Raw genomic sequence first — 12,085 nt, forward strand, 5'->3', positions numbered from 1 at the left:
ATTAAACGCTTATTGGCCAAGTTATTAGCGAATTTTGATATTCTGAGTTTTATATAAAAAATCGATTTTTGTTCAGAAATATGAGTGATCACAGATCTTGCTCCTTTTCTTTATTAAACGCTTATTGGCCAAGATATTAACGATTTTAGATATTGTGAGTTTTTATATAAAAAATCGATTTTTGTTCAGAAATATGAGTGATCACAGATCGTGCTCCTTTTCTTGGTTAAACGCTTATTGGCCAAATTATTATCAAATTTTTGATATTTTGAGTTTTATATAAAAAATCGATTTTTGTTCAGAAATATGAGTGATCACAGATCAAGCTCCATTTATTTTGAGTTTTTATATAAAAAATTGATTTTTGTTAAGATATATGAGTGATAACATATCAAGCTCCTTTTCTTGATTAAACGCTTATTGGCCAAGTTATTAGCGATTTTAGATATGGTGTGTTTTTATATAAAAAATCGATTTTTGTTAAGAAATATGAGTGATCACATATCAAGCTCCTTTTCTTGATTAAACGCTTATTGGCCAAGTCATTAGCGAATTTAGATATTTTGAGTTTTTATATAAAAAATCTATTTTTGTTCAGAAATATGAGTGATCACATCGAGCTGTTTTTCTTGATTAAACGCTTATTGACCAAGTTATTAGCGATCTTAGATATTGTGAGTTTTTTATATTAAAAATCGATTTTTGGCCAACGGCAATAGAAACACTCATCGTTTCTCGGATGGACCTAATGTGTCGTTAGAAAATAACTGGGGGAAACCTGGAACTGGAATGCCTTGTTTCCGTCGTTGAAATTTCTTTAACGATTGATTCCAAGTATATATTCCAAGGATTATAGCAGCGTTCGGCCAAATTTATCATTCCGGCAAATATCAAAAAATCTGGTCAATGTTGTAGATGGCGGTCCATCAAACATTTTTCAGATGCCATATTTGGCCTTTGGTCACGTATTTACAGCATTTGATAAGTATTATTGAGCGTAAAAAACTTTTGTGGACTATTGCGAACATTTAAAAGAAAATAGCCAAATCGGTCCAGGCGTTCTGCGATTTTAGATATATCGAAAAAAGTGCGCGTGGTAAATTTTTCTTACGAATTTTACTACGAACATTTAAAAACAAATTATCCAAATAGTCGTTTTCCGATTTTAGATAAATCGAAAAAGGTGGGCGTGGTCAAAAAAACTTAAATTGGATAACTACGAACATTTAAACTAAAAATTAGCCAAATCGGTGGACCATTAACGTGTCTCAAGCCATTTGAACCAGGAATTTTTTTATTAAAAAATTAACATATTTCGAGAAAAATTAAAATAAAAGCTAATTTTTATTTAAAGTATATCCTTATTTACTTGTGTATGAGTTTTTGTCTTCGTAGGATACCGTTGACCTATTCGCAAGTATGGCCAAAAAAAAATCGAATCTCCATTTTCAAAATAATATAATAATTTATTGCAAACGTCATGTTTTTAACTTTTTTTTAAAAAAATATGAACAGAAGTATGAAATTTTATTTTTTTTAATACATTTACAGGTTTTTATATTTCAACATTTATGAAAATAATGAAAATATAAATATTCTGAAAAATCGACAGAAATAATTTTTAATTAAATTTTATTTTATCATTTTTATAAAATAAATTTTTAATAAATAAAACGAATTGAATTGAAATATCATTGTCTCATGTAAATACAGTTTTATACAGATGTCTGTATGCATACGATATTGGTAGTTTTAATTAGAGTATTTTTAAAAAATCTAAACGAATAGCAAAGGTTGAACCTAGCTAAATATTAAAAATAAACATTCTTGTTTAGAATTTTCGGAATACAACATTTTATTTATCCTCAATAAAGCTAAAAAGAAACATCCATTATAATTATTATACTAAAAAGGATCATATGTTTACGTAGACCAGTTTAATGGTAAACAATTTCATATTCTATGCTGATTATCCAAAATTTAGAAGAAAAACTCCAAAAAATAATGTGAATATAAAATAAAAAAATCGATATTTCGAAAACGCGAGCTGACTGAAAAAAACGAGCTGACTGAAAAAAACATAGTACTGTGAGTTTATCAACTCGTACAAAATGTAGTTGAAATTTCCGGCAGCAAAATGTCTGTTCCGCTGATGTAATTAAACCAATATTGGGAACTCGTTTACATACATCCCTAAATCACAAAAATCGTAAATATCGTTTAAAACAATTACTCTTTCCCAAATCTTTTGGTTTCAATTGCCAATCACGATTGGTACAATTTGTTTATGAAAACTCATGTAAAATTATAAACCTACAACAAGGATTAACACAAATCGATGTCGAAACATTTTTTTTTTTAGAGTACACCACCATTAGTCTTAATTACACGATCTCGTTAGGATCGTACATAAAATATTGAAAAATCTGTCTATAACAAAATGTTTTGAAAAAAGTAACCAAAATGAATAATAAATACACATCTACACATCAAAAAAAAATAACCAATTTTGGTTATAAATAACCAAAACGGCAACACTGATCGTAGGTCAAAGGTCAAAATTTTCAATACTTGGAATTTCTAAAGAAAATATAGCGAAATGTTATATATTTATGGGCCGATTTTAATGACATCTTTGTCTAACATGGTAATAAACTTTTTGTGTAATTTTGTGTAATTCCCTAAGACCACTTGATTAAGCAAAGATACGGCAATGTTTATAGAACATACAATTTGTTACAAATAATTTAGAAAAAGTGAATAATTAATTTACTAAAGAATTAGTTACTCATTTTAAAACCCGAATTAATGAACGACGCACAGTGATATATTTTTTTTCATATTTTATTTATTGTATCTTCACAAAATAATGTGAACTATCAATAATTTGTTCAAATCTTAAATCTAAATATTAATTTTTTATTTACGTCCCACCAGAGTTAGACTAAAATTATGTTTAATTTACAGATCCTATCATCAGCTCAGGTCTGTTGGATTCCTTCTTTTTAGTCGGATTTAGCCATTACTTCTCATTAATGTTCGTGCAAGTGGGTTTGGGTGAACTTCTAACTTTTTCAAATATGACTCCGCTTGTTTTTTTATTTCATTTTCACCAGGGAGACACCTAGGTCCATATGAATGTTAATATTTCTCACATACCAAGGCGCTGCTGTTATCATTCTTAATATTTTATTTTGGAATCTTTGAATTTTTTCAATATTAGAAACTGAGGCCGTGCCCCATAATTGAATTCCATAGCACCATATGGGTTTTATTACACTGTGCAACAAGAAAATCTTTCCCGAATGAGACCAACCGGAAATGAAAGTAGATAATTAGTATAACAAAACCCCCAATGAGTTTTTAAAAGTTAGCTCGTGTTTTAAAGTTATTCGCCTTTAAAGTTCAGCTTTTTTGAGTAAAAATTTTTCATATGTATTTTATGAATAATCTATTGAAGTAAGTCAATATTCATATAAAGTAATTTTAGTTGAATGTTCTAGTTCTAATATACTTAAAATTCATTAATTTTAACACTTTTTGCAGATTTATTTTTTTATTTTTATAGTTTTTGGTACTTATATACGCAATTACCAATTTTTGGAGAATTGCTGAATATTGCTGTAAAAGTATTGAGTAGTGGGTATCGTGTATCGAGTATTTGCCATATTGTTTGAGTACTCAATACTCAAAAGTAGTTACTCAATACTTTTAGACTTGTATTTTTACAATTTAATTTATTTGCAAAAACTGCATCTCTACTTACTGCAAGGATGTGGACAAACTAATGAGCCAAATGGACATTGGTTACAATACGGCTGAGTGGAGACTTTTTATTGATAGCTCCAAAACCAGTTTAAAAGCAGTGTTGCTCTATCAAACAAACTCAAAACCATCGGTACCAAAACTATTCTTCAAGAAGTAGACTACAATAAACATCAATGGAAAATATGCTGTGACTTGAAGGTGGTAGCAATTCTTCCGGGATTGCAATCTGGATACATTAAATACATGTGCTTTCTATGTGACTGGGACTCCAGATATAAGGGTGATCAATATGTAAATCATAAATGGAAGTGTAGGGAATTAAGCAAGCATGCGAATGCCAACGTCATTGAAGAACGCCTGGTACCTCAAGACAAAGTTTTATTACCACCATTACATATAAAACTCGGTATAGTAAAAAGTTTTCTGAAAACTGTGCTTAAGAGGGATGAAGTTTACACTAGTAAATTAAAAGAAGGTAAAACATTTAAAATAAGTATATTTTTCTTGATTAAAATATATATTTTTTTATAACTTTTCTTTCTTTAGGTGTTGTGAATGGTCCAGACATTCGGAAGCTGGTCAAAAATCAGGAATTTGATAATATTTTAAATAAAAACGAATTGATTGCTTGGCAATCAATCAAAGAGGTTATTGGCGGGTTGTTGGGTAAAAATAGGTCTGATAGCTATCAGAGATCTGTTAACGCAATGATGAATGCTTTTTCTAAAATAGGCGTTAATATGTCGCTCAAAATTCATTACCTACATCATCATCTAGACTACTTCGGTCAGCAACTAGCGACCGAATCAGATGAACAAGGTGAACAGTACCACCAAATTGCAATGCCATTTGAAATGAGGTAATTTTTAATATACATATATTTTTTTTCCCAATACATTTTAACACAAATTTTGCAGATATCGAGGAAAAACGTCTCCCGATGCTGTATTAGCGGAAATTTGTTGGTGGAGCAAGAACTTGCATTACGATGATGAAGGAGAAGAAAACACAGGAAGTGAACTACAAAATTTGACTACTTCAAATTCTGGTTCTACAGAGCATCCACCAGAGCAGAAAACACCTCGAACTATACAATGTAGTTCATTTTTATATAAACTATGTAAAAAAAATACAAATTAAATTTTAAAAATTAAATATATATGAACAATTTTTACTCAAAAAAGCTGAACTTTAAAGGCGCATAACTTTAAAATACGAGCTAGCTTTTTAAAACCCTTTGGGGGTTTTGGTCTACTGATGTTCTACTATCACTTCCCGTTGGTCTCATTCGGGAAAGATTTAATGACCCGAAATTTGATGCACAGTGTTATTGAGCTGTACAGCAAAAGTTTGCAATCTAAACTCAATCTCGAGTTTTTACCAATTAGCCAGTAAATTTGTAGTAATTTTAACTTCATTTGAGTCAATTTCGTATCTATATGCTTTTTCCAGGTAAGACGTCGGTCTAAATGCAGACCTAGATATTTAACTTCAGTTTGTTGAGGTATTATATGATTATTTATTAGGATTGGAGGGCACGATTCTCTACGCAATGTGAAAGTGAGATGTATACATTTTTGCTCGTTTACTTTTATTCTCCATTGTTTTAACCACCTTTCTATGTCGAGTATATGGTCTTGTAAAAGTACAGATGCTTCTTCTGGGTTTTCATGAATGGCTAGTATAGCTGTCATCAGCAAAGGTTGATATGTGGTTTCGACTGTTTGTAGGCATATCACAAGTATATAGCAAATATAGGAAGGGACCCAGTATACTTCCTTGGTACTCCTGCTTCAATAGGCTGTGGTGAACTTATGAAGTCTCCCTCTTTAAGAACGAACTGTCGATGACTTAAATAACTTTCTAGAAGCTTGTGTGTGTTCCCTGGTCAATATTGTTTTATTTTTATCGATAATCCTTTATGCCATACTTTGTCGAATGCTTGCGAAGCGTCGATGAAGAGTGCAGAACAATATTTTTTTCTTCAAATGTCTTGGATATGATTTCTACCAACATGTGAGTTTGTTCTATGGTGTTATGTTTTTCTCGAAATCCGAATTGATGAGTTGAAATATAATCAAAATGATTCACTATCGGCTTTAACTTCTACATTAACAGTTTTTCGAATAGCTTTGATATATTTGACAATAGGCTAATGAGTATATATGATTTTACTTTACTGTGATTTTTTCCCGGCTTAGGTATCATTGTAACTAAAGAAACCTTCCATTCTGGTGGATAATATTCAAGGCGTAATATAGCATTAAAAATAAATAGGATTATTCTTAATGTAATTTGGGGTAGCTCGAGGAGCATCTTGTTACTGATTTTATCAATACCAGGTGATTTTTTGGAGTTTAAATCAACAATAGCCTTGTCAATCTCTGAAATCTCAAAACGAAGTGGTTCAGCTGCAGTAAAATGGGGTAAAGTAGGTGGCAACTCTATTATGTCGATTGACTCGTTTGGGGAAAATACATTCTTTAGATGACTAACAAACAGGTTTCCTTTTTCAGTGAGATGTATACATTTTTGCAGATTTAACCTGCATTAGTTCCATTGGTAATTTTTTTGTAACTGCAAACTCAATGACATCGGGTATTTTGCTGCACATTCAAATTCAATTTAGAAATTGTATTAAACAAATCGCGACCTTTCGGGGTTACAAGTCTCGATCCCCAGTGAGTATGCTTAGCATTATAATCGCCAGCTGCCAGGAATCGGGGTCCTAGTGATTCGTAAAAATGTTCATATTTGTTTTCAGTAATCGAAAACCTTGGAGGTGAATATATCGACGAAATTAATAGGTTTCTGTAGCAATCATCCAAACAGATTGTCGTAGCTTGAAGATAATCTTCACAAATATCACACATTGAATGGTGTTTGATACGGGTTTTAATTAAAATTCCAGAGCCTCCACATGCTCTATCTCTTGGATCATTTGTGCCATAAAAAACATATCCATTTATTTTAAATAAACTTCTAGACGTCAAATGGGTTTCCGAAACTAACATTATATCAACTTCATGACTTTGAAGAAAATACTCGAGTTCGTTTTTATGTTGGCGAATGCCGTTAGCGTTCCAAAAATATATTCTTAGGCAGTTCATGGTCTGTTAAGTACAGCCTGCAATAACATTGACTGCATCTTAAGCATTTCTTGCATCATGTTACTCATTGAGTTTGTAAAGTTATTTACCGATTGCACAAGAGTTTCTATTGTAGATTCTAGTCTGGTAAAATTTAAAATTGGCGTTTGCTCTCTTACACAAGTCCGTCAACCACAAAACCAAAATATGAACCCAGAGATATTTTGGTTTTGTGGTTGACGGACTTGCGTCTGAGTTTGGTTGTTTCTTAGTACATTTGCATATGTTTCTTTGTTGTCATATGTCTGTTGCAACGGGGGGTAGTTAAAATTTATGTTATTTAATGGCTTTGTGATTTTTTTAACAAGTGTGTAGACAGGACAACCCCTGTAGTTCGATGTGTAGTTACCTCCGCAATGGCTGCATTTTTTCATTTTAGGATCATCCTTGGATTTGTTACATTGGGATGTGTTATGCAACTCTCCACAAATAACACATACGGGTGGCAATTTGCAGTATGCCTTGGTATGTCCATATTCTTGGCAATTCATACATTGGACGGAGCCAAATCGTTTATGTTGTTCTTCTACCGTAATTTTACGATGCAATAAATACTTCAGGTTATATATGGGATGTGTTTAATTTTTTTCAGATTTATGACACCAGGTTCAAGTTCAACACGGAAGAGTGGTTAGGGTTTTTTTTCGCGATTTCTAATGTTTATGACATTTTTTGTCTTAAAATCTATATCTTCTAAGCTTTGCTTTATTTCGAGTGGTTCAACATTACAGTCAATACCCTTTATTACAACTTGTAGACCCTTGCTTCCTTTCAGCTGATAAGTGTAAAAACTTTTCTTTTGAGTTTCAAAATCTGTTACAACCTTTCTATAATCATTTTCAGTATTCTTGCCTTTCCAGATTGGGATAACGTAAAAAGAGTTCTCTCCTATTAATGAGATCAGGCTCTGAACCAGTGAATTTGAATTATTTTCTCTTAAGGGGGTGGTTTTGTAGAGTTAATCATAATATTAAAAGGCAAGTCGATTTCTTTAGACCCCTTTTAAGCTCACATTATACATTTAATTTGGGAAAGAAATATACGAAAGAAATAGGGATTTATTCACAGAAGTGCAGAATATATATTTTTTGAAATCGGTTCAGTTTTTTAGGAGTTATAAGAGTTTAAAGATGTTACTAACACATATGCAAAAACGTGTACATGTGAACCTTAAGCTAAAATGTAATCCATTGGTACGCAAATAGAGGCACCAAAAATATCAAGCAACTGATTGAAATATTTGTATTTTTACTCTCTATTGTTTACATTCGGGTTGTGTACGTGTAAATCATCTAAAATTTTGTATGTGTTATTTTCGTATTTCCATGCATTATTTTCTTAATTTTACTAGGGTAGGGGTAGCGAAGTGCACCGGGTTATGCTAGTTTTATTTACTGGTTCATCTGTTTCACATTCCAGAATAGAAAAACGATTTTCATTGTTTAGTCTAGCAGGTTCACTATCCTTATATAATTTAGCCAAGGGTGCCGCTTTCGAAGACTTGAGACTTCGTGCCCGTTTTAATACTGTAACATACCGGTCCATTCCAACCTGTATTTGGGATTTATTATCTCTATTTAAGGGTTGACTAATCTTGGGTATAGCGCCGCTTAATGGGTTAATTTTAATTGTAGTCGGTGTGGTGGATATCGTTTCTGAAGCTGATATTGCTAGCATACTTTCAGGCTTAAATAAAGTATTTGTATTTTTTGGTAACTCCAGATTAACAGCTGTTGGGTTTTCTTTTGTTTGACAATCATTAGTTGTTGACAATGCAGGTGAACAAGAACGAGCACGGTTAACAGGCTTGGCGGTTAAAAACAAGCTGTCATCTTTTTTCCTGGTTGTTTTATTTATTTTTTCATCTGCATTAACGTATGCATTTCTGCCGTTTACACTTAACCTTCACTCACTGTTCTCGTTAAAGAGACTCATAAAGAATAGTTGTAAATACTTTAGTTAACACTCTTGATCTATATGTATTTAATAGTTAATGCACAAGGTTCAAAGAAAAAAATAAAGAATTTTCACTTATATGTCTTGTAGTTCTTGTTTTTATTTTTTTTTATTTAATAATATTATTAAATTAAAAGCGTCCTTTCGCGTAATTAATAAACAGGTGTAATTTATATTTATTTTCCGAAAGAATGATTAAAATAAAAAAATTAACTCGGAGTAAAAATAAAACACGTCCAATTTCAATCACAGTGTGATGATATGTGCACAGTGATATGAGAAATCTGTAGAAGATACAGATTTATTTCCCTCTTTTTTAGTCCAATTTGAATGAAATTTCACATGAGGAAGTGTTTTCGAGTTTAATTTTTGAATTTGGACCTGGGGTCCCAAAAATAGGACACCTCGCGTATGTTCAATTTTAAAAATCTTACATATATAATCTTCTCTTCGAGCACTACATAAACCCTTGTCGTAGCTATTAATTATCTTTTATAGCTTAGGAGATATTCGCATTTGAAAATTAAATTTTCAACATTTTTACCCACCCTACTCCAGTTTTATGGTGACCGCGGTTCCAAATATTTCTTTTATAGGATTATCAACAGATGTATATATCAAATAAAAAAGAATTGTTTAAAAATCATGAGTGAGTCCAAAGTTATATGCATTTGAATTTAAAAGAATTAAAAAAGGCGATTTTTCGCTATTTTTTGGGTAAAAAAGTACTTTTTTATTCTTTTTAAGTTATCTAAAAAATTTCTAAAAGGATGTATAATGAATTTGTACTTTTTGAAAAGCTAACTTTACATCAAATATTTAAAATGAATAAAAAATATATAATTTTTGATACCGAGGGGACCAGGTCCATTCAAAAAATGTCTATTTTTTATGTAAAATTCAACTTTAGAAAAAAACTCTCAAATCGCATAGTCGATATCAAATTATAATATTATATTTTAGATGGCGCAATATGTTCTTAATTATGTTAAAGGGTTCCGATAACCCCGCTCCTAGTATGGATATTATAGCCAAAAAACGAAAAAATGTTTCCAATTACAATAAAAAAATCTATAAGTGTAAAATTTCATTACAAAATATTCATAAATAAAAATTTTATTTCAATTTGAAAAATTTGTATCTATGCAAAAACTCAATAAAAAGCATTTTTTGTCATATTTTTCAAAAAAGTATTCCATGAATTTGTTAATTGTCAAAAGTTCTAACAAAATCCTCTATCCATTGATATATAACATGTCTACCTTATGTTTTTTACGTTGCAAATTAATTAGGAAAAACCTAACAACTCGCTGAGAATTTACCTTTATGTAGTGCTCGATGAGAAGATTCTATATATGTAAGATTTTTTAAATCGGAACACAAACGAAGATATAGGATAATTTTTAAAATTGAACATACTCGAGGTGTCCTACTTTGGGGACCCCTGGTCCCACCCGTGGAAGGCTCATGAGGTCCAAATTCAAAACTTAAACTCGACAACACTTCCTCTTTGCGCATGTGAAATTTTATTCAAATTGGACTAAGGGTTTAGATGATTTATTTCCCTCTTTTATTTCTCATACCACTGTGGGACGTAAAAAAGTTCTTAATACGTTTTCAGGATCATGTCTAACTAGCTCCAAAATGGAAACTAAAGACTTTGCTAGTCAATTGTTTAGTAGATTGTTCGGGAGGGAATCTGATCAGAATATTTCTGATGAAAATTTAAATGTGAATTTGAATGTTTTTTAACATTATAAATACTTGAATTGTTAATTTGAAACGTGTGATCGAATTATTCGAACAAGTTAAAATCTCTTATTCGTTTTATACGAACAAGAGAAAAATCGAATAATTTGAATACCCTATTCCTTACCCTCGATAATTTCTAAGCTAAAACATATCTTGGTTATGGTAGATGCTTTTAAAAAATTCACGAAACTTTACTCCGTGAAGTCCCCTGAACGAAAGAAGTTTGTTGCGCTTTACAAAAGTACGTGGAAGAGCGACATGCTTCACGTCAAATGAGTTTGAGATATTCATATCTGAACATAACATTACACACGTTAAAATCTCTGTGGGTTCCCACAATCAAACGGGTAGGTTGTGAGGGTAAATCGCTATGTAAGGGCGATGCTAACTAAACTGACAGAACCGATTGAGCATTCCAATTGGGTAAATGAATTGCCACAAGTCGAGTTAGCTATTAATTATACCGTTCATTGAACTACAAAACAATCATCTAGTAGAATGGTACTTTGGACCGAACAAAGAGGCAAGATCATAGGCGAATGAGACAATATATATAAATTCCATTAGGAAGACGGTTTCCGATGCCATCGAGAAATCTCAATTGTGCAGACTGAATTACTTCAATAATTACCATATACCACCGAAGTCTTATACAGTAGAAGACTGTGCAAAAGAGAGAGATGCCATCCAGGTAAAGGTAGGATCACACATGGCAAATATTTGCTCAAAAAAGCGTAACCACATATTTTAGTACGAATTTGTTTGACGTGTTTGCCCTTACAAGTGTTTTGTAAGATCAAACAGCATCAAATAAAATAAAACTAAATGTTTTGTTTTGAAACATCCTAAGTAAAATAAGTATTTGAAATAAATAAAAGAATTCAAATGTATTTTATTTAGTGGTTACGTCTTTTTCGCCAAATATTTGTCATGTGTGACCCTACCTTAAGTTTAAACGATTGCAAATAAAAACGGGCAAATCTCAGCACCTCTTTCAATTGCAATTTGGAAAAATTCAAAAAAAAAAATAGTCAGGACAAGGCAATGTTGAACAATTTCAAATTGTTTGTTTCAAATTATTTGACAGTTTTGGCAATGTCTAACAACGGATCTGACAATTTTTGCCATACAACAATCTGACAACCCTGTGAACTGACACTTTTTGTTGGCAGATAAATTTAATGTCTGAGAATTTTCTGGCAATGGAATTGTTAGGTTTTCTTACAATCTTCTGAACTGACAATTTACCTTTTGCTTAAAATGTTTCATTGTCAGTACATTGCCAGCACAATGCCAGATCTGACAACATTGTAAGATCTTAAAACCGCCTATACATATCTTAAGTTAAGTTTCTAATTTTAAATAAACACTTTACGGAAGTTATTCTTTTAGATAAGCCTGAAACCAAATAAATATCTACACAATTTTGTAGTAGTAGTAATATCTAAACTTTTTTTAAA

At 31.4% G+C, this 12,085-nt stretch overlaps 1 protein-coding gene across 2 annotated transcripts in view; it reads right to left on the reverse strand.

The window, feature by feature from the left end:
• Positions 1-12,085, reverse strand: part of Vps13D (vacuolar protein sorting 13D) — an 862,750-nt gene that overhangs the window by 507,731 nt on the left and 342,934 nt on the right. The window lies entirely within an intron of this gene.

Source organism: Calliphora vicina, chromosome 3 (genome assembly GCF_958450345.1).
Source record: "Calliphora vicina chromosome 3, idCalVici1.1, whole genome shotgun sequence".
NCBI lineage: Eukaryota > Metazoa > Arthropoda > Insecta > Diptera > Calliphoridae > Calliphora > Calliphora vicina.